Source organism: Dipodomys merriami, unplaced genomic scaffold (genome assembly GCF_024711535.1).
Source record: "Dipodomys merriami isolate MVZ:Mamm:240054 unplaced genomic scaffold, mDipMer1.0.p SCAF_1191, whole genome shotgun sequence".
NCBI classification, from domain to species: domain Eukaryota; kingdom Metazoa; phylum Chordata; class Mammalia; order Rodentia; family Heteromyidae; genus Dipodomys; species Dipodomys merriami.
In genome coordinates this window covers 39,779-65,925 of record NW_027202484.1, presented here as the reverse complement: position 1 = coordinate 65,925, position 26,147 = coordinate 39,779, and the positions used below count along the sequence as shown (strand labels likewise).

The window sequence follows — 26,147 nt, the reverse complement described above, 5'->3', positions numbered from 1 at the left end:
ATAAATATCAGAATAGCTTGGGCTACATCACCCAATTCTATCTCAGAAAGGAAGGGAGGGACAAACGAAAGGGAGGAAAAAGTGCTAGGTGTGGGATTCGGCCTGCTTCCTGATGAGCCACTGCCCAGCAAGCTGGACCCTATTATTGTCACAGTCATGTGGAACATGGGGTACACCATAGCTGGTATTGAAAAGACAATCCAGGACAGAGCATTCAATGAAGCCATGGGCACCTACCTGCTCATCCAAGAAAACTTAAAGGAGAATACCAGAAGTGTGGAATCAAAAATGATGCCTTTGGCTAGTCCACCATACACAACTCCTGTGGAGAATCCCACCAGCCCTCTCCCTCCACAAAAATAGCCACCTTTTCTGCAGGAGGTGACACCTTCAGCTTGTCCTCAAAATTTCAGTTACCTCTGAAGAGAACCCGAAGTGCCAGTCTGCTTGTGCTTCCGCTATACACCCTGCAGATCTCCAGTTCCAGCTTCATTTGGGGCCCAGATTCTTTTAGCAGGTCAGGCACACTAGACAGTTTCCACTCAGTGGAAAATGGTCTTCCCTCTGGGCATCCTCACGGGGAGGCCATAGCCCCCAGGTGGAACATTAGACAGGACTGGAGGAGGGTGGCTAACAGGATAGTCACTATTTTTTGAAGAATCTGCTGCTGTGTGAAGGCTCCAGAGTAATGTCCACAAATTGAGAGTAAAGCTGTCCGAGAGAAAGGGGGACAGGAATCTGAAACAGCAGAATTGAAAACCACCCACCAGACTCAGACCTTTGGGGTAACTCTAACTGGGGTGTGGCAAAGCAGCGAGGTGTGGAATTGAAGAGCTGCAAGTCATGAATGCCCCAAAGTAATGTCCACAGATTGAGAGTAAAGCTGGCCCAGAGAAATGGGTACAGAACTCTGAAACAGCAAAATTGAAAACCACCCACCAGACTCAGACCTTCGGGGTGACTATCTGGTGTGTGGAAAAGCAGAGAGGTGTGCAATTGAAGAGCTGCAAGTGGGGAAGGAGTCGTGCAGGAAGTTCACCCTGCGGACGTCTCAGGCCAGCATGGCCAGGTTGTGTGATTCACCAGCAGGGATTTCTTCTGGAGAAAGGACAGCTGACATCACCAAGGCTTTCCAATGCTGAAAGGTAAGCTGAAAGGGGCCTCAAGCTGCCTGTACCTTCTGAGCTGGGCATATCCACATTGATCCCTTACTTAAGAGTATTGTCACTTCATTGAACAACCTTTCCCATTTGTGCCCTCAACACTAAGGTGTTTTTGTCCCAAATTCTGCAGCGGGTCATCTCACCTTCCAGGTAGGTTGCTTGTGTCCCTACTTGCCAGTTTATTGAGTTCTTTAGTTCGGTTCAAGATGAGGCCTTTGAGCTTGTTGGTATAGGAATCCATGCATATGAGGGGCAGGACACATCCTGGACTCTGCTTCTCCTTCCGCAGTCTCTAGGTGACTGGGTACAACTACTGAGCACACTAGTTACCCTGGCTAGGTTGGAGCATAAAGGCAAATCTTCACTGGGAATGGAGAGATACCTGTCGCCATTCACCCAGTGCACTTTCAATGTTTTCTCCCCTTACTTTCCTCCATTTCAATGCACTCTCCTGCCTGTGTGATTTCTCTCTAAATCTCATCATAATCCCAACATAAAACCATCATCCAAGAATCTCTTTTTTCAGAGTTGTTTATTTGCTCACTATCAAAGAGACCCTATTACCTAGACAGGTTGTTTTGAATTGCAACTCCTCCCATGAGCCCCCATTTTCTCTAAGGGGAAGCAGAAGGTTGGGTTAGCTGAGTTTCAAATAAGAGAACAGTCTGACCAACCAGCGCCACTGTTTAGACTGGCCAAGGATATGAAGTAGAATAATATCCCTTCTTTGAAGGTAGAGGTGGAGAAACGTGAGAAGGAGCACAATTCCTGAGAAAGTATGGAGATACAGTGGTGCCTGTGGATGGATGCTTGGTGGACTTTGTCTGTGGATGGACCCTGACTGGGCTGACTGTTTCTGAATATGAGCAAAGACTTGGTATCATTGGATGTGACCCTCCACCACTGGGTCATATGTGTTGGTTCAGCTTCGGGGGGTGACAAGGGAGTGATGGGGAGGAGTTGGGTCCACATGGCCCTTGCTATTTGTGCTCTGGGTCAAGAAGCTGAGCCTTCAGAGTAGACAGTGGAAGGAAGTGGCCTGACCTCTGGGTGAATCAGATCAAACTCAGGGCCATTTGGGAAGCAAATCTCCCCTCAAAGAATGAGATGGGATTGTGGTGAGAGAAACCAGGAAGGCCAAAAGAGGGTAAAGGATGGGCACCTTATTGAAATAAAGGACTGACACTGATGCTGTATGACAACTCAGGATGGTCAGGAAAGAGCTGAGGAATCCTTAACTCCACATGGACCAGTATTTAGTGAAGAGGGTGGGTGGGGAGGGAAGTTCTCTGACTTTCCTTGATTTCTTCATGCTTTTTCTTTTATCTCATGTTGGCTTGTTGTGTGTACGTGTTTTGCATGTGTACTGGTACTGGAGCTTGAACTCTGCTTTTCTCTCTTTCTGTCTCCTTTGCACTCTCTTCTCATCCTCACCTTCTCAACTCTCCACCCCATCCCAACTACCTTCCTTAATTTTCTTTCTCCCTCTTACATTCCTCCTATTCTTCCCCTTTCATTCTTCTCCCTCTTCTTCTCTTCCTATTCCCTCCTCATGTATCTTCCTGTTCCATTCTGTCTTCCTTTCTCCCTGCTCTTGAATCAGTCTCTCACAATGTCTTTTTCTCTGTCTCTCCTATCTCTCTCTTCATCTCTTTCAGTTTACATGGTCATAACTAGTTCCCTCCCACTTGTCATACCTCCAGGCTTTCATTTCTCTAGTTAATTGAGGAAGGAATTTCCCAAAGTGCTGTCTGTATAATGTTGCAGGTAAACTTGTGGGATAGCTAGGATTACAGGCAAGAGCCTCCAGCATCAGGCAACACATTAGACTTTGTTAGTCTGGTGTAGCACAGGTTGCCTTCTCTGTTATTTGAAAGGGTTTTGTGTAGTTCTGTAAGGGACAGCTGTGTGAGGGACACCTTACAAATGGTGTTGAAGGAAGGGGGTGGTGGCCTGGTGTGCAAATGGACAGGGAGGGAGGAACATGTGTACTGCACAAAGGGTCAGCGCTCAGTGTTGTCATATCTTTCTAGAGATTCTGGTAGTTTCCTGGGAAGCCCCCAGCTGACACCCCCTTCCCGAGAGCACCAGGCTTTGGGCATGATGCTTCCTTTCCCCTGGCAGTTTCCTGGGAAAAACTGTAGGACTCATGGAAAAGTAAACCCTAATTTTCTGCAGGGAGAACCAGCAAGAGTCCGTTTTTGGAATCACAAAGTGTACCAGTTAAAATATATTCCCTTGCTTTCAGCTACAGGTGGTGAATTATGTGAAGGAACAGGAGACCCGAGAAAGCATGGCTATATAGTGGTGCCTGTGGCTGGACCCTGCCTGGGCTGACTGCATTTCCACAGAAATCCAGTGAGATTGGATGTGAGCCTTCTCCACTGTGAAATTTGTTTTGATTCAGCAAGGTCATTAGATTCCCACAGAGGCAGTGCTGAGGGCGGATGCTGCCCTTGAGTAACAAGTGTGGGATGGGGAGAGTTGGGCACAGCTGGCCTTTGCTATGGGGGGGCTGGGCTCAGAGGGCTGAGCCTGCACTGCATAATGATGAGATTTGCAGCAGGAGGTGGGCTGGGGCTCCTGTGGGATCAGTGGTGCACCTCAGGGGTATTTAGGGAACAGAGCTCTTCTCAAATAATGAGTTTCTGGTGAGAGAAGCAGTGAGGGCCAAAGTGGTCATAGGACAGGCATCTTGGTGATGGACAGGGTTGAAACTGATGCTGAAGGAGAGGTGAGAGGAGGAAGCTAACAGTCCTGAACTCCACATGGACCAGAGTTCATTGAAGAGGGTTGGTGTGGAGGGAAGAACTGTGAATTTCCATGATGTCTCCATGATTTTTCTTTATTGTCTTTCTTTTTTCTTTATTATTGGATCCATTTGTGAGCGTGTGGTGGTATAAAGGCTTGTACTCTATACTTGTCTGGTTTTCTCGCCGAGTCTCCTTTTCCTCCTGGACTTTCTTTGCTCTCCCCCCTCTACCATTTCTCTTCATTCCTACTCCCTCATATTTTCCTCTTCTCCTTCACTTCTGATGTTTCCCCTCTTCTCCCTTTCCCATTCCATCTCACTCTTTTCTTCCTCCTGAATCTGTCTCTGTCTCTTTCCGCCGATTCTGTCTGTCTGTTTGTCTGTCTGTCTGTCTGTCTGTCTGTCTGTCTGTCTGTCTGTCTCTCTCTCTCTCTCTCTCTTTCTCTCTCTCTGTCTGTCTTAGTCTCTCACTCTCATTTTTCTTTCAGTTTACATGTTTCTGGCTGGTGATCTACCTCTGTAGTCACACCTCTAGTCCTGAATTTTTCTGGTTGCAATAAGTAGAGTCTACACAGGCTGGCTTTGTCTGCAGACTTCCCAATGTCAACTAGTAGAATAGTTTGGATTACACACATGAGCCTCCAGGAGCTAGCAGTTCTTTGGACGTTGTGAATCTGGTAGAGCACGGGTTGGTTAGTCTGTTGTTTCAAAAGGGATTGGTATGCTTATGTGAGGGATAGCTGTGTAAGGTACACCTCACAAGTGTTTAGAAAGGAAGGCTATGGTGGGCTAGTGTGTAGGATGACAATAGGCAGAGAATTACATTTCCACAGTGCAAGGGTGTCAACACTGAGAGGTGTCCGGTTCTTAGTAGAGACCTTGTGAGACTCCCCAAAGAGGCACCAGCTGAACCTGCTTCCCCAGAGCATAGACTTTGGCCATGGTGTTTTCCCTGTAAGTTCCCAAGGGAAGAATATAGGTCTCATGGTAGAATAGGAGGGCCTGATTTTTTTCCTATGGGAACCATGGAGGGAAGGAAGCTGAGTTTCAAATATTAGAACATTTTTAACATCCAGAGTCAATTTCTGGTATTACAAAGTATATGAATTAAAGCATTTTTTCTTTCCATTCACCAGAGTGAGAGTGATCTCTGAAGGAGCAAGAGACCTGAGAAAGTGTGGATAATAGTAGTTGCTTGTGTCCTTCTGCTTATAAGTAGTTCCGATGGTCAGGGCCTGGATGGGCTTTACCTGAAGATGGACCCTGCCTGGGTAGACTGTGTTCCCACATGAAAAGTAATTTGTTAAGATAGGATATCATCCTCCACCACTGGGTTATGTGTGTTGGTTCAGCTAGGATATTAGAAATCCACACAGAGGCAATGCTGAGGGCTGGTGCTGCTTTTAGGTGATGAGCCGTGGGGAGCACTTGGGCACACCTGGCCTTTGCTATATGTGCACTGGGTCCAGGAGATTGAAGCTGCAGGACAAACTGATGAGATTTGCAGCAGGAGGTGGGCTGGCTCAGGGGCACTTGGGGAACAGAACTCAGCTGAAAGAATGAGAGGGGAATCTGGTGAGTGAAGCAATGAGGGCCAAAATTGGGCAAATAATAGGCACCTTGCTGATAGACAGGGTTGACACTGATGCTGAAGGAGAGCTGAGAGGAGGAAGCTAAGGTTTCTTGAATTCTACATGGAACCATCTGTAGTGAAGACGGGTGGACAGGGAATTACTGTTGATTTCCATGTTGTGTCTCTCGTTTGATTTTATTTTCTTTGGGTTATTTTGTGGTTGTGTGCATGTGTTTGTGAGTGTGTGCTGGTACTGGCACTTGAACTGAGTGATTTTCTCTTTGTCTCCTTTTCTGTCTCTTCTTTCTCCCTATTTCCTGTCTCTCTTCCCCTTTCCAGCTCACTTCCCTCCAAGCCATTCCTCTCCGTCTCTTCTTCCCCTTTCCCTCTTCTCTCTCCTCTTCTCTTCCTCTTCTATTCTCTCTCCCATCCACTGTACTCACAAATCTGTCTTTTTCTCTCCTGCCTCTCTAGATCTTTCTCTTTGAGTTGGCATGTTCATAGCTCTTGCTCTATCACTTAAGTCACACCTCTAAGCCAGCATTTTTCTACTTAATTGAAGATGGAGTGTGCCCTGGCTGGTTTAAATTCTGATCTTCTGGTGTCACATTTTGGAAGAACTATGATTACAAGCATGATCCACCACCATCAGCAATGTTTCTGACCTTGTTAATCTGGTGTAGCACAGGGATTTGTGTACTTATCTGAGGGACGGATGTGTGAGAGACATCTTGGAACTGTTTGAGGAGGGAAACATGTGGTGGGTGGTTGTGCAGAATGGACAGGGTGGAAAGAACCTGTGCACAGTGCCAGTATGTCAGCACAGAAAGGAGTGAGAGGTATTGTAGAGAACCTGTTCATCCACAGGGAGTCCCCCTACTGACACAACTTCCCCAAAACACCAGGCTTTGGGCAGGGTGCTTCCTTTCCCCTAGCAGTCCCCAGGTGAAGACTTTAGGCCTCATGGAAGAAGAGCAGAGCCCAAGTTTTCTGGTTAGTAAATCAGATTGCCAGGGGAGCAGAGTTTCAAATCTGAGAACATTCTGAACATCCAGAGCTCATTATTTAATGAAAGAAAATGTATGGATTAAATACATTTTCTCCCTATCAGAGAAACCTGTGAATGAGCACGAGACCTAAGAAAGCATAAAGATACAGTGGTGCCTGTGGATGGACCCTGCTGGGATGACTGCATCTGGACAGGAGTGAAAATTCGGTAAGATTGAATATGACCTCTTCCACTGGGTTATTTGTGTTGGTTTAGCCAGGGCCATGAGATTTCCACAGAGAGGGAGTGGTGCAGGATGATGCTGTCTGCTCTTGGGAGACAAGTGTGTGATGGGGAGAAATTGGGCACACCTGACATTTTTTTTTTCTTGAGGGAAGGGGGTCCTGTCATGGGGCCTGAACTCTGGGCCTGGGCACTGTCCCTCAGCTCTTCAGCTCAAGGCTAGCGCTTTACCACTTCAGCCACAGCTCCACTTCCACCTTTTTTCCCTGCTTATGCAATGCTGAGGAATCGAACCCAGGGACTTATGCATGCAAGGCAAGCACTCTACCACTGAACCACCTTCCCAGCCCCAACACCTGGCTTTTGCTATGTGTGCACTGATATCAGGAGGCTAAGCCTGCAGAGCAGACTGATGAGATTTTCTGCAGGAGGTGGGATCAGTGGTCCAGTTCAGAGCTATTCGGGAGCAGATCTCCCCTGAAAGAACAAAATGGGATTCTGGTAAGAGTCCCAATATGAGCTACAAGAGGGAAAAGATGGGTACAAAGTAAATGACAGAGTGGACACTAAATGTAAAGGAGAAGACAGGAGGAAAGTTAAGAAGGGAACTGAGGAATCCTGAATTCCACATGTGCCATTCTTCAGTGAAGAAAGTGATTGGGAAGGTATTAACTGTTGATTTGTAAGATTTCTCAATCGTTATTCTTTTATTGTTTCCTTTTGTTTGTTGTGTGTATGTGTTTGTGTGTGATGCTACACCTCAGTGCTTTTTTTTCTTATGCTCTGTATCCTTTGCCATCTCTGTTCTCTCTCCACTTTTCTCACCTTCTCCCTGCTCCTCCCCACCATTTCTCTTCATTGTTTTCACTCCTCCCATAACTACTGCTATTCTAATTCTCCTGTTCCTCTTCTTGCTGTTCTACTTCCCTCTACCATTCCCTTTCCCTCTCTTCCCGCTCTTGAACCTGTCTCTCTCTCCCCACCTCCCTCACTACTCCTCTCTTTCTACACTTCTCTCTTATTTCTTCTTTCCCTTTCTCCCTCTCTGTCTTTCTCTTTTCTCTCTCTCTCTCAGTTTTCATGGATATGTCTGGTTCTCTCCTGCTTGAGTTACACTTCCAGGCTCGCATTTCTCTAGTTACTTGAAGATGGAGTCTTCCCAGACTTGCTGTAAATGCAATCTTCAAGGTGTCAACTTGGCAGATAGGTAGGATTACAGAAATAAGCCTACAGCATCAGGGAAGGCAATTTGGCTTTGTTAATCTGGTGAGGCAAAGGTTGCTTTCTCTGTTTTGAAAGGGGATTTGTGTATTTATATGAGGGACAGCTGTGTAAGAGTCACCTTACAATTGGTTGTGGAAGCAAGGGGATAATGGGTTGGTGTAAATGGACAGGGAAGGATGACATGTGCACTGTAAAGGTGCACTGAGAGGTGTCAGAATATTAGTAGAGACTGTATGAGTCCCCAGAGAGGCCCCCTTTCCCAGAGCACCCAGCATGGGCATGGTGCTTCCATTTCCCAGTAAATACTTTAGGCCTCATGGAAGAATAGCAGAGCCCAATTTTTCTTCGTGGGGAATAAAGAATGCTATCGGAGCCAAGTTTTAAATATTTGAACATTCTGAACATCAAGAGGCCATTTTTGGAACCACAAAGTGTATGAATTAAAATATATTCCCTTCCTTTCAGCTAGAGGTGGTAAAGGAACAGGAAACCTCAGGAATCATGGATATAAACTGGGATCTGTGGAAGGACATAGCCTGGACGGACATTGATTGTATATGGACCACACCCGTGGATGGACCCTGCCTGGGATGACTGCCTTCCCACAAGAACAAAAATTCAGTAAGATTTTATATGACCCTTCACACTAGATTATTTGTATTGGTTCACCCAGGGCAGTAGAATTGCACACAAAGGCCGTGCTGAGGATTGATGCTGCCTTTGGGTGAGAAGTGTGTGATGGGGAGGAGTTGGGCAAACCTGACGTTTTCTATGTGTACACTGGGTCAGAAGGCTGAACCTGAAGAGTAGACTGATGAGATTAGAGGCAAGAGGAGGGCTGGGGCTCCTGGTGGATCAGTGGTAATGCTCAGGGGTATTTGGGGAGCAATGCTATTCTCAAAGTATGAGATAGGTTTCTGGTGAGAGAAGCAATAAGGTTCCAAATAGACAAATGATGCATAACTGGTTTAAGACAGGGTTGATACTGATACTCAAAGAGAGCTGAGGAGGAAAGTAAGGAATGGTGAACTCCTCATGGAACAGTGTTCAGTGAATAGGGCATTTGGGGAGGAAAGTAATATTAATTTCCATGGTTTCTCAATGTTTTTTTATTCTCTTTTTGTTTTTGTGTGTATGCATTTCGGAGTGTGCTGGCTTGAACTCTGTTTTTCAGTCTCCTTTTCCTCTGTGGCCTTTCCTTGGGCCATCCTCCCCTTTACTGTCTCTAATCTCTCCTTTTTTACACCACCATTCTTCTTCTCCTCTTCTCCTCTAATCATTTTCTCCCTATCCCATTCCTTCTCACTCAATCCTTTCTCCTGAATTTGTCTCTTTGTCTGTCTTTAGGTATGTATGCATGTCCCTCTGTTTTTCTCTCTGTCCATTTTCTTTCTCCCCCTCAGGTCCCCTCTTTCCCTTTCTCTCTCTTGAGTGTGGGTGTTTTTCTGGCTGATGTTCTACCAGTGGAGTCACTCTTCTAGGCCTGATTTTCTACAGAGTTGGACATGGAGTCTGCTCAGGCTGGCTTTATCTACTATCTTCTCAGTGTCAGCGTGTGCAGTAGTTAGGATTATACAGGTGAGCCTTTAGCACCTAGACTTTGTGAATCTGGTACAGCACAGGTTGGCTTCTCTGTTATTACAAAAGGAAATTGTGTACTTGTATGAGGGACAACTTAAAAATGTTTGGGGAAGGAAAGGGTATTGGGTTGGGCTGCATGTGGAAAATGAACAGATAGAGAATTACATTTCCATAATACAAGGGTTTCAGCACTGGGATTTGTCAGATTCTTAGGAGAGACACTTTGAGTCCCCAAAGATGCTTCCAGTTGACACCACCTTCCCCAGAGCACCAGGCTTGGGCATGTTGCTTCCTTTTCCTTGTCAGTTCCCAGGGGAAGCCTCTAGGTCTCATGGAAGAAGAGTAGGGCCTGTTTATTGTCCTAGGGCACATAGTGTGGAGGAAGCTGAGTTTCAAATATTACCACACTATAAGTCTCCAGAGCCCATTTTTGAACCAAAAAATGTAGGAAATACAATACTTTTCCTTCCTATCAACTAGAGGTGGAGAAACCTTTGAATGAGCAAGAGACCTAAGAAAGCATGAAAATATAGGAGCATGTGGATGGAGATGAGTACATGTGGACATGAGCAGAAATTCAGTAAGATTGGATATGAACCTCCACCACTGTGATATTCATTCAGCAGCACATTAGATTTCTACACGATGGAAGTACTGAGGGTGATTCTGCCTTTGGAAGACAGGTGTGTGATGGGGAGGAGTTGGACACATTGGACCTCTGTTGTATGTTCACCGGAGTCAAGAGACTGAGTGTGCAAGGCAGACTGATGAGATTCGCAGCAGGAGAAGGCTAAGGCTCCCAGTGAAACAGTGGTGTATCTCTGGGGTAATTAGGGAACAGAGCTCTTCCCAGAGAATAAGATAGGATTTTTGTTACAGAAGCACTGAGAGCCAAAAATATACAAGAAATGGGCACCTTGCTGATAGACAGGGTTGACCCGGATGCTGAAGGAGAGCTGAGAGGAGGAAACTAGGGACTTCTGAATTTCACAAGGATCATTGGTCAGTGAAATGGGTGGATGGGGAGGGACGTACTGTGAATTTCCATGGTTTCTAAGTTCTTTTTCGTTGTCTCAGGGGTCCTGAAATGAGGGACTAGGTTTCAGTTCCCGGCAGTGGGTTTGGCTTGAAGCTAGTTTCTAGTAGTCCCAGGGCAGTAGATAGGGTGCCTGGTCACTGCTGCACTGGGTGGGATTTCAGTGTTGGGTTGCATTATGGAGATGAGGGAGAGGGGCATTGTGTACCCTTGGGGCTGTGGGCAGGGCCTTGTGCCAACCAGGAGGCAAGTCATTTTATGATTTCATGCCAGTCTTTTGGGGCCAGATGAGCTCACTCTCCAAAACTCAGGTATTCCTTTGACTTTTCAATTGACAGTATGATGCATGGGCATCCTCGAACACTCCTAAACCTTTGTGGAACAGCTGGAGTGCATTTGGCTCAGCACTTGGAGAGAAGACGAAAAGTTGGCCTGAGGATGAGGGTTCCACAGGTTAGCCACAATGTCACACAGACCATTAGCTAGGACGGGTTCATGGCTTACAGAGAGACTTGGAAGAACTCCAGTAAGGAGTTCAGATGGTATGGAAAGGCTTCCCAGAGGAGGAACAGGTTATTTGGTGTGTGCACACCATCTCCATATGTAAAATTGAGGGTCACAAAGCTTTAGGCAAAGGGCTTGGGAACACAGGTGGGGAGACCACGAGGCAAGGGTGACAGGGGTTGTGTAGAGGAGTCATGGGAAAACAGTAGGAAAGAGCTTTGACCATGTATGGCAGTATACTTGTTGAATAAATGTGTGAGGGAATGGGTAGGCTTTCATTCAATGGACATTTACTGAGTGCCTACAGGATGAGTGACATCATGCTGAAGACTGACAGAATGCTGAGAACAGCATAAAATTATCTCTGTGGGTTTACACTCAAGCATGGAGAGTGAGAATACCCAAACTTATAAAAGTACTACATAGTATATATGAAAAGGAAGATTAAGGCAGAAAGAATCAGGATGAGTGTTGGAAATACTCTGTGTCTTTGTGTGTTTGCAGATGTGTGTTGTGTACACATGTGCACAAGGTTGTATTTTTAAGTATCAGAGTAGACCTGTTTGGCAAGGGGGTTTTGGGGAAGAATAGGGGAGTGAGCAGCTGGGTGTCGGGAAACGCATTCCAGGCAGTTGGAATAGCAGTGGCCCCCAGATCCTACAGTGCAAATGCCAGTGTGGCTGCAGCAAGGAAGCCTGGGCTCAGTGGAGAGAACAGGATCAGAGAAGTCACAGGAGCCTCTTGGTAGCAGAGGCTCTCCACTTCACCAAAGGAGGCTGCTTCAACAATGTCCTGTGGTTCTCCTATCTACTCTAAAGCCACATTTCTTTAAATATGAAAGGGTGTGTGTGATATTGGTGTTCCTCTGGCTGTATTACTTCATGAAACTGAGTGTCCTCCAGATCCATCCATAGTGTCTGAGTGTTGGTTTCTTTTTTCTGGTTCTTTTTTGGTGCTTGAATTAGGGACAGTAAGTGGTCCCTGAGCATTTAGCTCCAGACTATCACTTTACCACTTTGAGGCACAGCTCCATTCCTGGTTTTCTGATGGATATTTGAAGTAAGACTCTCATGGATATCCTGCCTGGGCTGGCTTGACTTCAATCCTCCTATCTCCTGTGTAGATAGGATGACAGGCAGGAGCCACCTGTACCAGGCAGTTTTATTTTTAATTTTAGGCTGAATAATGTACTAAAATATGTATGTACTGTCTTTTTATTCGTCCAGTGATGGACACTTGAATGATTCCCTATATTATTGTGAATGGTGCTATAGTAAATAGAACGTGCATGCAGATAAAGTATTCTAGGGCTGGCTGCTGACAGGTCATTATTCAAATCTATTCTGGGTAGAAAATTGCATGATCCCAGAAAACTTGGAAGTGGAGCTGCGGCTTAAGGAGTAGAGCATTCACACTGAACAGGGAGTTCAAGTCCACATATTGGCCTGTGCTTGCACCCACACACACTCACATACACACAGAGAATAGTATGCTGTGGGTTGTGTTTACAAGGATGATTTTGGGAGGGACATAGTAGGGCGAATGGGAAGACCACCTAGGGCCAGGGCCAGGGGCCTAGGCTGCAGTGGAGTCATGTAGGCAGGAGAAAACGGTTCTCTTCTGGTCATGGAAGATGACAATCTTAATATTGATACTTTTTATAAGCAAGTAGTAATCATACACAGGACATGACACACTGATCAAACAAACCTCACCTTTCCCCTTTTCATTCCTCCTCCCCAACTTCTGGTCAGCACTAGTCCATGGCCGTCATTGTTCTCTACATATCTGAACGACCCTGGGCCATTTGTCTCGATAACTTTACTTAATCCTTGCCTCAATTGTGCTCCAAATGATAGCTTTCCAATCACTGTTATGCCTGGAAAATTCTCCTTTGTGTGTGTGTGTGTGCATGTATATATGTGTGTGAAAGAGAAAGATCATTACCAATTTCTCCATTGATAGACATTTAGACTGATTCTATACCCAAGCTGGTATAAATAATCTTGAAATAGACATAGTATAATTGTACGTGAGCTCATGTATTTATTTAAAGACCTTCAAATTGTTTACCATAATGCTTGTATCAATTTACAATCTGTCTCTCTACATCCTAGCCAGCATATGTTATCTTTCTATCGTTTTGATTTTTTTAAAAAGTTTTCCAGCATGGCTAAAGACACTGGACATTTTTTTCATATATTTTTGGCTATTTGCATTTCTTTTTTTTTGTTTTATTTTATTTTATTTTATTTTATTTTATTTGAGAACATACTGTACAGAGGGGTTACAATTACATGGGCAGGATAATGCATACATTTCTTACCAAGCATTGCAGCCTCCTCCTTTGTTTACCCTTCATCTCCCTTCCCAGCCTCCCCCATCCCCTCCACCCAATCATACAGCCCTCCTGCCCCCACACCGACATTGTAAAGCTGGTTTTGACATGACATTTTGTACTTCTCATTGTTGCAACAGGTCCACCTGAATCCTTAAACCACTTGTTTGTCCCCATCTCCTCCACATGTTATACTGACATCAAATATAGTGAAAGCGGGGGTTACACTGTGGGGGAGGGACATACAAAGCAACAAAGAAATAATCTTATAAATGCGTTAGAAACACATGCATGAAAGAAACGAAAACATTAAAATACATATTTAAGGGTTCATTTTCCTAACATCACATTATCTGACCTTTTCCGCTTGACTCATACCTATACTAGATATTGCAAATAAGGGAAACCATAGGACCTATGCTTCTTTGGGCCTGGCTTACTTCACTTAATATAATTTTTTCCAAACCTTTCCATTTCCTAACAAATGGGGAAATGTCATTCTTTCTGATGGAGGCATAGAATTCCATTGTGTATATATACCACATTTTCTTGATCCATTCATCTACTGAGGAGCATCTGGGTTGGTTCCATATCTTAGCTATGGTAAATAATGCTGCAATAAACATAGTTGTGCTGGTAGCTTTAGTGTGGTCTTGTTTGTAAACATTTGGGTAAATGCCCAAAAGTGGGATTGCTGGATCATAGGGGAGATCTATGTGAAGTCTTCTGAGGAACCTCCATACTGCTTTCCAAAGTGGTTGAAAAAGTTTACATTCCCACCAACAATGAAGTAAGGTTCCTTTCTGTCCACATCCCCTCCAGCATCTGTTGTTGTTAGAGTTCTTGATTTTTGCTGTTCTAACTGGAGTGAGGTGATATCTCAATGTTGTTTTGATTTGCATTTCTTTTATGGCTAGGGATGTTGAACATTTCTTCATGTGTCTATTGGCCATCCTTTCTTCTTCAGAGAAGCTTCTCTTTAAGTCTTTCGCCCACTGATTTATTGGGCAGTTGTTTCTTTGAGGATTTGTTGTTGGGTGGTTTAATTTTTTGAGTTCCTATATATTTTAGATATGAGAGCCTTGTCTGTTGTATGGCTAGTAAAGAACTTCTCCCAATCGGTGGGCATTCTATTGATCTTGCTACCTATGACATTTGCCCTGCAGAAGCTCTGCAACATTATGCAATCCCATTTGTCCAACCTTTCTTTGATTTGTTGTGTTTCCGGGTCTCTATTCAGAAAATTTGGTCCTGAGCTAAGAGACCTAGATTTCTCCTATTCCATCCTGTAATGTTTTCAGAGTGTCTGCTTTGAGTTCAAGGTCTTTGATCCATTTGGAGTTGATTCTGGTGCAGGGTGATATATAAAGATCTAACTTTAGTTTTCTACATGTAGTTAACCAGTTTTGCCAGCACCATTTACTGAAGAGGCTGTCTTTCTTCCATTCTATTGTTTTAGTTTCCTTATCGAAGAGAAGATGGCTATAGGTCTGTAGGTTCATTTCTGGGTTTTCAATTCTATTCCATTGGTCCTGAGGTCTTTTCTTATGCCAGTACCAAGCTGTTTTGATTACTATGGCTTTATAGTAGAGTTTGAAATTTGGTATTGATATTCCTCCAGCAGTGTTCTTTCCATTGAGGAGGGTTTTTGCTATTCGGGGTCTTTTATTGTTCCATATGAATTTTTGGATTGCCTCTTCTATTTCCTTGAAGAATGAGGGTGGAATTTTGATAGGTATCGGGTTGAATTTGTAGATAGCCTTGGGAAGTATTGCCATTTTCACGATGTTAATCTTGCCAATCCAGGAGCATGGGAGGTTTTTGCCATTTTTTAAGTTCTGTGTTGATTTCCTTTTTCAAGATTATAAAAGTTTCCTTGGTAGAGGTCCTTCACTTCTTTAGGTAAGTTAATTCCTAGTTATTTTATTTTTTGTGGGACTATTACAAATGGAGTTGCTTTCCTAATTTCAGCCACACTTTTCTCATTGTTGGCATACAGAAAAGCCATTGATTTTTGGGGGTTAATTTTATAACCTGCTACTTTGCCAAAGTTTTGAATCAGCTTGAGTAATTTGGGAGTGGAGTCTATGGGATTCTTTAAATGCAAGATCATGTCACCTGCAAAGAGGGAGAGTTTTATTTTTTCTTTCCCTATTTGGATCCCCTTTATGTCTGCATCTTGTCTTATTGCTGTAGCTAGGCATTCTAATACTAGATTGAAGAGAAGTGGAGAGAGTGGGCATCCTTGCCTTGTTCCTGAGTTAAGAGGAAATGGCTTTAGTTTTTCACCATTGAATATAATGCTGGCTGTAGGTTTGTCATATACAGCCTTTATTGTATTGAGGAATGTTCCATGGATTCCTAATTTTTCCAAAACCTTCATCATAAAGGGGTGTTGGATCTTCTCGAATGCTTTTTCTGCATCTACTGAGATTACTATGTGGTTCTTATTGTTGCTCCTGTTGATGTGATGAATAATATTAATTGATTTGCGTACATTGAATCAGCTTTGCATCCCTGAAAAGAATCCTGTTGGATCATGGTGTATGATTTTTTGGATGAATTGTTGAAGTCGATTGGCCAAAATTTTGTTGAGAAGTTTTGCATCAATGTTCATCAAAGAAATGGGTCTATAGTTCTCTTTCTTTGATGAGTCCCTGCCTGGTTTTGGGATGAGGGTTATGATGGCTTCATAGAATGTGTTCGGTAGTGAGCTTTCTCTTTCAATTTCATTGAAGAGTTGGAGGAGTATTGGTGTGAGCTCTGCTTTGAAGGCCTTGTAAAATTCCGCTGTAAAACCATCTGATCCTGGAGTTTTCTTAGCTGGGAGGTCTCTTATTGCAGTTTATATTTCAATGCTTGATATGGGCCTGTTAAGCTGGTTTAACTCATCTTGGTTTAGTTTTGGCATGTCAATATTTGCTAGGAAAAGGTCCATTTCTGTCAAGTTGTCAACCTTATTAGCATAAAGTTTTGAGAAGTATTCCCTTATAATGTTCTGAATCTTGGTTGTTTCCATGGTGATGTTTCCATTCTCATCTCTGAGTTTATTAAATTGGGTGTGTTCTCTCTTTTTCTGATAAGGTTTGCTAAGGGTCTGTCAATTTTGTTAAGTTTTTCGAAGAACCAACTCTTTGTTTTGTTGATTCTTTCTATAGTTTTTTTTGGATAATAATTCATTTAATTCTGATTTAATTTTGATTATTTCTTTCCGTCTACTGGATTGGGGTTTATCTTGCTGCTCTTTATCAAGGAGGTTTAGATGTGTCATTAAATTGTTAGTTTCAGATCTCTCCAATTTGTTGATGTAGGAGATCAGAGCTATAAACTTGCCTCTGAGTACTGCTTTTGCTGTGTCCCAGAGGAGCTGGTAATTTGTGTGTTCATTTTTGTTGAATAGCATGAACATTTGAATTTCCTTTCTAATCTCTTCCATGACCCACTCGTGATTCAGCAGTGTGTTGTTCAGCCTCCATGTGATACCAGACTTTCTTTGGTGGCTTTTGGTGTTGAGTTCTAATTTTATTCCCTTGTGGTCAGAGAGAATGCAAGGTATAACTTCAATGTTTCTGAATTTAGACAAGTTTGCTTTGTGGCCTAAAATGTGGTCTATTTTAGAAAACGTTCCATGTGCTGCTGAGAAGAACGTGTATTCTGATGCTGCTGGGTGAAATGTTTGGTAAATGTCTTTTAAATCTAGTTGATCTATGCAGCTGTTTAGATCTGTGGTTTCTCTGTTGAGTTTTTGCCGAGTTGATCTATCTAGTGGGGAGAGTGGTGTGTTAAAATCCCCAACAATTTATGTCTTAGGATCTATATGGGATTTGAGGGAAAGTAGTGTTTCTTTGATAAATTTGGGTGCTCCATTTTTTGGCGAATAGATATTTAGAATTGTAATATCCTCCTGAAGGAGAAATCCTTTAATTAGTATGTAGCAACGTTCTTTATCTCTTTTCACGAATTTTAATTTGAAGTCTATTTTATCTGTTATTAGGATTGCAACTCCCGCCTGGTTATGAGGGCCGTTTGCTTGGTAGATTGTGTTCCAGCCTTTAACATTGAAAATGTGTTTGTTTTTACGGGCAAGATGTGACTCCTGCAGGCAGCAGATAGAAGGGTCTTTTTTTTAAATCCATCTAGACAGTCTATGTCGCTTAATTGGAGAGTTCAGTCCGTTAACGTTAAGAGACAGGACTGAGAGGTATTTGGGAGTTCCTGCCATGTTATCCACCTTCTTGGGGGCTGTGAAAACTGGGTTCTTCCTAAGGTTCTTGGATTCTCATTTTGGGTGCAGTTTCTTGGCCTTTGTTGCGGTCTTGTTGGTTTTCTATGTGTAGGACATCTTAAAGAATCTTTTGTAGGGCTTGTTTGGTGGAGATGTATTGTTTCAATTTTTCTTTGCTATGGAAGGTTTTTATTTGGCCTTCAGTTATGAAGGAGAGTTTAGCTGGGTACAGTATTCTTGGTTGATAGTTGTTTGCTTTTAGGGCATGGCATACGTCATTCCAGGCTCTTCTTGCTTTGATTGTCTCTGCTGAGAAATCTGAGGTAATTCTAATTGGTTTCCCTTTATAGGTGATTAACCTTTTCTCCTTGACAGCTTTAAGGATCTTTTCCTTGGTCTGAGTTGATCCTGTGTGGATTATAATGTGACGGTGGGTTGTCCTATTCTGGTCTGGTCTATTTGGGATTCTAAAAGCTTCTTTTATCTGAATAGGCCTATCTTTTTGTATGTTTGGGAAGTTCTCTGCTAGGATCCTGTTAAACAAATTTCCTAGACCATTAACTTATGTTTCTAGGTGCTCCTCTACACCCATTATCCTTAGATTGGGCCTTCTGATGGTGTCTTCCAGGTGTTGGATAGACCTATCATATTTCTTGGACTTGTCTTAGATGGTTGCATGTACTTTCTCTATAATATCTAGGCTGTCTTCAATCCCTGAGATTCGATCTTCTGCATGGTCTAACCTGCTGTCAAGACTCTCTACTTTCTTTTTTATCTCTTTTCCTTCTAATTGGTCAGCTTTGATGGCTTCAAGTTCTTTGTTGAAGCTCTGTTTTAGGTCTTGTATGAATTTCTTTACTTCCTTAATTTGGTGTTCAGTGTTTGTTCTCAAATCACTTAGTTGATTGGTCATGGTTTCTTTGGACTCCCATTCCTTCTGTTGGGTTCCATTCAGCATTCCCTTTGTGGTCTCCCTGACTTCCTTCAGCTCTTTGTTAATGGATTCCATGAATGCCTTTAGTGATCTTTGTGTATTCTCTACCTGGTCTCTCAATTCCTGAATTACTCTTTGATTAGCTTCCTCCCATTTGTGGGATTCCTGCAGTTCTCTTTCTTCCCCTTCTTGGGATTCCTGCAGTTCTCTTTGAGTGTTCTCTGCCTCCTCACGCCATTCCTCCCTTTCTCTTTGAGTATTCTCAAGTTGTTCACACAAATCCTGTATCAGTTTTTGAGTAGCTTCCTCACGCTTATGTTATTCCTGTATAAACTTCTGGGATGCCTCCTCTCTCTCCCTATCACACTCATACAGAGTCCTTTGTACATTGTCAAACTTCTCATTTATCATGTTTGCTAGTAGTGTTTGTAGAGCTATTTGGGAACTCTCCTCTGGATTATTCTTTATCTGTTCTAATCCCTGATTATCAGGACTGGGAATTGAGATACCTGAATTTGCCATTTTTCTTGTATTTTTCCGGCTTACTCTGCCCATTTGAGATGAAGATAGCACCAGTTTTGTGCTAGAACACTATCTTAAGGCAACCATCAACCAAAGTTTGCATTTGTACAGTCAATAGTCTACAGATACAATCTAGTTCAACAGATACATCTATTCAACAGCGAACAACTATATGTTAAAGGACTTCGAAGTGCAGAAAAGAATTTGGAAAACCCGAAATTATTAGGATTAGGGAGAGATGTGGGTAAAAAATAGGAATAGATTGGTGTGGGGAGGCACAGGGAGAGTTAACTATGTCCTAATCATAATGCAGGAAATGGGTTGGGTAGGATGCAAGTAGAGAGAGAGAGAAAAGGAAGAGACGGAAAGGGGAATGAAAAGAGACCAGAAAAAAATAGAAACGTAAAAATTAATGTTATTATAGAGATTAAAAGACCATCTCTTTAGAGAGGAATGTGAATATGTTGACAGAAAGGGAGGGACATAGAGGAGATGTGAAAAACTTTAAGCATGGGAAATGGAGAAGAAAAGATCAGAAGTTCAGTAGCGCTAGACAAAAAACAAAAAGAGGATTAAGAAAGAAAGAAAAAGAGAAAGAAGAGAAGAAGAGAAAGGAAAACGCTCATTCACATATTCCTTAAATAAAAATTATAAGAGGAGAAAAAAAAAAGCTAGGGAAAACAATTATTTTTTCAGAAGAGGCAAAAATTAAATATTAATAAAAGTTTTAGAAGAGAAAAAAATTATATATATATATATATATATATATATATATATGGTAACAAAAAAACAAAAAACAAACGAAAAAAAGAAAAGAAGAAGAAGAAAAAAAAAGTCCTTTGATTTTTTTTTTTTTGTGTGTGTGGGAAGAATCCTGTATCTCCCTTTTGTCTGTAGCCAGCCTCTTGTTGGAGTCTCTGGTCAGCTTGAGGTCCTGTGGCTTGATTGGTTTCTTAAGTCGGTTTGTTGGAAGAGGCAGAAAAATGCTCTGCTTTACCCAAGATTTTGAGATCCCCTTCCCAGGTTAGTTTTCTGGGAGGTTGATCAGCTTTGAGAATCACAAAAGAGGGGGATGCAGTGATGAGGCTAGGTTCTGGGTAGAGTTGAGGCCTTTCAACAAACAGTAGCTTATCCCTGGGGCTATTTTGTGATAAAACTCACAGCGCCCAGCCTGGAGCCATTCTCAGGGTTTCTGATTTTCAATTGATTGTGGTGGCTGCTAGAGGGAGGGGCAGCTTCTGGCTCTGGTTACCCAGTGGGAAAAGCCACTCCAATGGCTGGCGCCTGAGCTGGGTGACTTTTCCCTGGATGGAGCTGAGTCTGGCAGGTCACTTCGCCAGTAAGTTCTTGTGACCTGCTAAATGACTCGTTTTATTCCAAGGCCTGAGCTGGAGCTAGCAGCTCCTCCGAGCTTTGTCGGTATCCAAGATGGAGATCACCGGTGCTGGGGGGGGAAGGGGTGGCCTTCCCCTCTCTGCTCCCTGAGAAGGAGTGAGGACGTCGGGCTTGTACTGACGCCGAGTCTTGGATCCTGGGTCGTCTCTGGTCTGCAAACTGCAGGATGAAGATGTCTTTTTCTTGTCAGTTCTTGTTGGGGTTGAGTAGAATCCGCAGTCCCCTGCATCTGGCTCCTTCGTCCCGGACTATCTGTGTCTCAGGTATGACCCCACGGCAGTGGTCGCCGCCGCGACCCTGCCGCCGCAGCGGCCGCTGCTGGCAGGCGCTCAGATGTGTCTTTTTGCCTTGGCTTCCCCTCTCTTGTCTAACTCTCTGTTCTGTGATGGCACACTTGGTGTGATTCTCTGGCTTAGGACTATTCACTGGAACTCTAAAACTGCTTTCTATGTGAGAGCTTGTTCAGATTCCAGCTTCTCCTCTGCCATCTTCCCGGAATTCCCGCATTTCTTATTTTTTGAAATTTCTATTCAGATCATTTACCCCTGCCTGTGTTTTTGCCAGTCCTGTGTCTTGAACTTGGCCTTGGCACTGTCTCTGAGCTTCTTTTGCTTGAGGCACTCTACCACTTGAGCCACAGTTCCACTTCTGGCTTTTCTATGTATATGAAACTGAGGAATCAAATCCAGAGATTTGTGCATGCTAGGTGAGCACTCGACCACTAACCCACATTCCCAGTCCTGTACAATTACTTACAGATAATAAAAACCTAATTAGGAAAGATTCCACCTTCCTTCAAGAGCCATTACGAGTTCCATGCTGCATCATAATGGTTAGTAATGACTTATTAAAAATAACACCCTGGGAAGTGTTCCACTTCCAGCCATTGACAATGGTGGCTGTTCCATAAACATATTTGGAAAATAATGTCACTGAAACCTTTTAAAAATGAAATAAAATACGGAATAAAAAGATTGCCGTGGGCTAACTCAGAAACACATAGAGTCCTTCACAGAGCAATGGCAGACAGGAACTTGAACTACCAAGCAGAAGTCGTGATAAGGTCTCAGCCCTTCAGACCTCATGGTCTTTTCTAAGGTTAAAACTTGGCATCTTTTTAAAATCCTATTTGTGCCAGGTACTGGTGGCTCACATCTGTAATGCTAGTTCCTTATGGGACTGAGACATGAGGTTCTAGGTTCAAAGCCACCCTGAGTAGAAAGCCCATGAGACACTTATCTTCAGTTAACCCCGGAAACTGTAAGTGACAGTGTGGCTCAAAGTGGTTGAGCATTAGAGCTCAAGGATACTGCCCAGGCCCTGAGTTCAAGTCCCACACATGACCAAAAAACATGTGAACATCAATTTGTTTGGTTTTGAAACAATGTAAATAATTTCAGCTTGATGTCATTTAAAGTCCAAACCAAATGACTAACACTTCAGGAGACAAGAGGCAGTATCTCCACCCTACCCTGACTCAAAAGGCCTTGAAATTGAGTCATGACAAAATGTGTAACAACAGCCAGTATAGGACAGGGTGGACTGGCAAATCCTCCTGTCACCATCTTGAAGCCAGGAGGCTGTTCAAGGAGATGGTGAGTGCTGTGCACTACACTCACAAGAATAGATTCACACACAGGAACATCCTGTGGATGGCAAATGCAATGCCAAAGTCAGTAATTTGGGGCTGAGCATCAGGGTGTTGCTGGGGCAATTGCTAAAGGGGTTTTGTGGAGCCTTGATATTCAGACTTCTAGAAATGTTCCTATACAAAATGTATGATGCCTATAAAGAGGACATTTGGATCCTAGGTATGCTTCTGTATGTGAGGACAACAGGAAAGTTGCTGTTTGAGGGGAGGAAGATGGCAGACATGGGTACACATCCTTGAGGCCAGGTACACAGCTCTCCTTTATCTATCTGCAAAGAGACATTATCTCCTTTCCAAACTGCTGACTGTGGATGTCAATCAGAAACCCATGGCTGGCTGTAGGTGTGGGGTTTGGCCTGCTTCTTGATGAGCCACTGCCCAGAAAGCTGGACCCCATTAGTGTCACAGTCCTATGGGACATGGGTTACAACATTGCTGACATTGAAAAGGCAATCCAGGACAGAGCGTTCAATGAAGCCATGGGTACCTATCTGGTCATCCAAGAAAACTCAAAAGGGAGTGCCAGAAGTGTGGAGTGGAAAATGATGCCTTTGGCTATTCCACTGTACCTCAACTCCTCAGGAACTTTCCACCAGCCCTCTCTCCATGAAGGAGAGTCAGCTTAGCTGCACAACTTAACACATTCAGTTTGTCCTCAGAAATTCAATTGCAAGATGATGACAAACAGTTGCCTGAAGAGAGGCCAAAGTGCCAGTCTGCCTGTCCTTCCCCTCTGCTCCCCACACAGCTCCAGTACTAGCTTAACCTGGGGCCAGGATTCTTTTAGCTGGCTGAGCAGACTAGAGAGTTGGCACTTGGTGGAAAATGCCCTTCCCTCTGGACAGGCACAGGGGGAGGCCATAGCCTCCAGCTGGAATAAGTGATGGGGCTGGAAGAGCGTGGCTCACAGGATAGTCACCATTTTTCACAAACTCTGCTACTGTTTGAAGGCCCCCAAAGTAATGTCCACAGCTTAAGAACAAAGCTGTTCCAGAGAAAGAGGTGCAGAACTCAGCCACAGCACTAAGGTGTGGAAAAGCAGAGAGGTGTGGAATTGAAGAACTGCAGGAGGGGAGGGAGTCATGCAGAATGTTCACACTGCTGTGTGCCCAGTATCCCTAGCAGAGGTCTAAGTCCAGCATAGCCAGGCTGAGTGACAAGTGCTAGGGGATTCCCCAGCTAGCATTCCTTCCAGTGAGAGGAGAGCTGACAGGGAGCTGACTTTTAAATGTTGAAAAGTAAGCTGAAAGGTGGCCTCAAGCTGTCTGTACCTTCTGAGCTTGGTGGATCCATCTCGATCCCTTACTTTCAAGTAATGTCACTTTATTAAGTAACTTCCCATTTGTCCCCTGAACACTAAGGTGTTTTTGTCCCAAATGCTGCAGCAGGTCATCATCTCACCTTCCAGATATGTTGCATGTTTTCCTACTTACTTGCCTAGTTTGTTTACTTAGGTTTAAAGTGTGGCCCTCGGGCTTCTTGGTATAGGAGCAGGGGGATCTGGGGGGAAGGTGGCATCCTGGCCTCGCTTCTCCTTGGGCAGTCTCTAGGTGACTGTGTACAACTATTTACACTGGCTGGGTCGAAGCTCAAGGGCTCATCTTCACTGGGAAAAGAGAGGGACCTGTCTCCATGCACCATGTCAGTATTTTCTGCCCCAACTTGCCTCCATTTTAATGCAGTTTCTTGTGTGTTCTCTCTAAACCTAATTGCCATTCTAACATAATGCCATCATCCAAAAATCTCTTATTTCAGACTTACAGTAAAATAAAAACAGTAAATTTTAAAGACCCTTTTTCCTATACAGATTACTTACAATTGCAACTGCCCTGGGAGTCCACATTTCTCTAAGGGGAATCAGAGTGCTGAGGGAGCTGAGTTTCAAATTTGAGAACATTCTGAGCAAACAGAGTCCCTGATTACACTGGAAAAATGTGTGAATTAAGCTAATTTTCTTTCCTTTCAGGTAGAGGTGGACAAACCTGTGAAGAAACAAGAGACCTGAAAAAGCATGGAGATATAGTGGTGTTTGTGGATGGACCAGGCCTGGGATGACTGTGTCTGCACATGAGCAGAAATTTGAATGTATCTGTCTCTCTGCCTCTGCTTCTGTGTCTCCTGTCTTTCTCTTTCAGTTTGCATGTGCATCACAGGTGCTCTACCACTTGATTCCAACCTCCAAGCCTGCATTTCTATGGTCTGTTCTTGCTGGCTTTAAGTGCACTGTTCTGGGTGTGAAGTTCTGGAATAGTTAGGATTTCAGACTAGAGCCATCCATACCTGGCAGGACTTTTGACATTGTTCATCTGGTGAGACACAGGTTGGTTTTTCTAATGTGGAAAAAGGGATTTATGTACTTATCTGGGGGACAGCTCTGTGAGGGACAATTTACAAATGGTTGTTGAAGGAAGGGCATGGTGGGATGGTGTGTAGAATTGACAGGGAGGCAAGGCATGTATATTGTTCAAGAGTATCTGCACTGAGTGTTGGGATATCTTAGTTGAGATTCTAGGAGTCCCCTCAGAGGCTCCCAGGTGTCTCCCCTACTCCAGGGCACCATGCTTCAACATGGTGCTTCTGTTTTCCTGGCTTTTCTCTGCTGAAGTCTCTAAGCCTCATGATAAATAGCAAAGTACATTTTGTTCCCCTAGGGGATCAAGACTACTGGGAGACCTGAGTCTAAAATATTAGACCCTTCTGAACATCCAGAGCCCATTTTTAGTTCCACAAACTATATGAATTAAAACATTTCCCTTCCTTTCAGCTCCAGGTGGAGAATCCTTGGAAAGAGCAGCAAGATACATGAGAGAGTATGGAGATATATTGGTGCCTGTGGATTTACCCTGCTTGATATGACTGCATTAGGACATGAGCCGAAATTCGGTATGTTTGGATATGATCCATCACTGGATTATTTATGTTCGCTTCGCCAGGGGCATTAGATTTCCACATAGCAAGTGCTTTGGTCTGATGCTGCTTCGGCTGACAAGTATGTAATGGGGAAGGGTTGGGCACACCTGATCTTTGCTATGTGTGCCCAGGGGTCAGGAGGCTGAGCCTGCAAAGCAGACTGATGTGATTTGCAACAGCAGGTGGGCTATGACTCCTGTTGGATCAATGATCCAGCTCAGGGTTATTTGGGGAACAGAGCACAGCTAACAGGATGAGATTGTATTCCATTGAAAAGAAGCAGTGCGGACCAAAAGAGGGCAAAGGATGGGCACCTTCCTGATAGACAAGGTTGACACTGATGTGGAAGGAGAGCTGAGAGGGGGAAGATAAGGACTCCTGAATTCCACATGGAATTCCACTGAAGAGAGCGGGTGGGAAGGGAAATAGTATTAATTTCCATATTTTCTCAGTCCTTTCCTTTTTTTCTTTTTGTTTATTGTGGGTATATATTTGTGAGTGTGTGCTGGTCCCAGCACTTGAACTGAGTGATTTTCTCTCTGTGTCAAAGCTCTTCTTTCTCCCCATTTCTGTTCCCCCCTTTTCCAGCTAACTTCCCTCCAGACCAGTCTCTGCTTTCCCTCTTCTACTTTTCCTCTTCTCGTTCCTCTTCTCTTTCTCTTCTCTTCCCTTCTACCTTCCTCTGTCCTCATGAATCTGTCTTTTTCTCTCCTGCCTCTCTAGATCTTTCTCTTTGAGTTTGCATGTTCATAACCGGTGCTGTACCACTTGAGTCACACCTCCAAGCCAAGATTTTTCTAGTTAATTTAAAATGAAGTCTGCTCAGGTTGGCTTTAACTGTGATCTCTAGGTGTTAGCTTCTGGAGGAGTTAGGATTACAGGCATGATCCACCACCATCAGCAACACTTTGATCTTGTTATACTGGCATAGCACAGGATGGCTTCTCTGATGTGACAAAAGTGATTTGTGTAGTTATCTGAGGGGTGTGAGGGACACCTTGAAAATGGTTGGTGAAGGAAAGGTGTGGTGGGCTGCTGTGCCGAATACACAGGATGAGAAGGACGTGCACAATTGAAGGTTGTGAACACTGAGTGATGTCCTATCTGG

At 43.7% G+C, this 26,147-nt stretch overlaps 1 long non-coding RNA gene across 1 annotated transcript; it reads left to right on the top strand.

The window, feature by feature from the left end:
• Nucleotides 1–662: 662 nt before the first annotated feature.
• Nucleotides 663–24,182, top strand: LOC138822944 (uncharacterized). Its single transcript, XR_011370695.1, has 4 exons — nucleotides 663–1,145; nucleotides 6,600–6,704; nucleotides 8,409–8,564; nucleotides 24,096–24,182. It is a non-coding gene; the product is annotated as an uncharacterized lncRNA (long non-coding RNA).
• Nucleotides 24,183–26,147: the final 1,965 nt, after the last annotated feature.